Raw genomic sequence first — 1,815 nt, forward strand, 5'->3', positions numbered from 1 at the left:
GCTTCCACTGCCACTGGATCCACAAGACTTTGCACCCACTAGCCTGTGATCTTCCTGCAGTTTACATCATTGCATATGCTGTGTGCATCTGAAGAGGTATTTATGGCCTGTAGCAGACTTATGGGCTAATATTGGACTTATGGACTTGATCTGAACGCAGCTGGAATGTTTTCTTAAGATACAATTACTCTTTTATATAAAGCTCTTTCTTTTTTTTCCTGAGCAGTATTTTATTGTTTTTTAAATTTTCTAAGTTTTATTGGCATGTAATTCACATACCATTAGTTCAATCAGAAGTAACGACTTTTAAAAATTATGCTAAAATTTTTTTAAAAGGGGGAAAAAAGCTTTATTTGTTATTGTAGAGATCTCTTCTTTCATTCCACCTAGAGATCATTTCACCCACTGCTCTGTTTGGCAGGCAGTCTCTTGTCTCTCTCTTCAGCAATGGTGAGGCGGATACCTTTCCTGCAGGGAAGAAAAGTCCAAGATTTGTTGCCTTTTCCAATAATGAAAATGTTGAAAAGCCGGGTGGCAAAGCTATTGCCATTGGCACCTTTCACATGAACCACATCAAAAGAGCCAGGGTGTTTCTCTCTATTAGTGATCACACCAATTCTTCCCAGGTTAGCACGTCCGGTCAACATACACATGTTGCCTATGTCGAACTTGAAATCAGTAATCTTTCCGGTCTCTCCAAATCAATCTGAACGGTATCATTCACCTTGATGAGAGGATCAGGATAGCGGATAGTGCCGGCATCGTGTGTCTCTAGGTGAGGGAGTCCTTTTGTGCCCACAAAGATCTTTCTTACTTTGCACAACTTGTACTTCGCCTCCTCAGGTGTAATATGATGAACAGCAAAGCGACCCTAGGTGTCATAGATCATGCGAAAATTCTCTCCGGTCTTGCCAATGACGATGGCATCCATAAAACCAGCAGGGTAAGTTATATCAGTTCGGACCTTCCCATCGATCTTAATGAACCGCTGCATGCAAATTTTTTTAACTTCATCAGAGCATACTTGTCTATTTCTTAAGAAAATGATCAGCGGGAGACATTCTCTCAGCTTGTGGGGACCAGTGGATGGACGAGGAACAAACACACCAGTGACTTTGTCCAGCATCCAATGCTTTGGAGCAGCGACGTGCTTCAGGTGCTTCTGGGGACCTCGAGCCATGGCAGCAGCGGCAGAGTAGTGAATTCATGCGGCAGAGCAGCGTACTCCCTGGTGCGAGACCAGAACAGCATAAGGCTCTTTCTTATACATATGAGTGTCTCTGAATTTGTTTCTCTAGTCTACCTGATCTAACACAGATGCGATCATCCACTATATCACACACACACACGCACACACACACACAGAAATTGGTCATCAGTTGGTGCTTCTTGGGATCAAGGAAGACCAACCCTATGCTCATCGGATGTCAACAATTAATGGACAAGTCTCTTAGTACTTGTTAAATTTTTATTATTGCATAGCAATTCTCTTCACGATATGCCAGGTGCTCTGGTCTCCTCTTCTTGTTGTTTTTCTTGCACCATCTTTCCTCAACCTCAAACCCACTGTCCTCAAATGGGCTCCCAATCTCAGGGACTCTGTACCTGGTTTCCAAGGTTTTAAAACCATTAGGAGAGACAACTGCCTTAACTTTCTCCCTGGAAGCATTGGTGGATTTGAACTAGCTGCCTTGTGGTCACCAATCTAACACTTCCCCAACAGTGCCCAGGATCCTTTCCTCATCCTCAAGTTGTCTACAAGTGAAGTCTAATCTCCTGGCACATCGCCCAGGCCTAGTGCTGTTCATTGAGGGT

General features: G+C 43.5%; 1 pseudogene; it reads right to left on the reverse strand.

Moving 5' to 3' along the window:
* Positions 1-398: 398 nt before the first annotated feature.
* LOC101639845 lies at positions 399-1,180 on the reverse strand (annotated as a pseudogene).
* Between the last annotated feature and the right edge of the window lie 635 nt (positions 1,181-1,815).

The sequence above is a fragment of the Echinops telfairi genome, unplaced genomic scaffold (assembly GCF_000313985.2).
Source record: "Echinops telfairi isolate 266 unplaced genomic scaffold, ASM31398v2 ScPeMD7_7400;HRSCAF=8409, whole genome shotgun sequence".
NCBI lineage: Eukaryota > Metazoa > Chordata > Mammalia > Afrosoricida > Tenrecidae > Echinops > Echinops telfairi.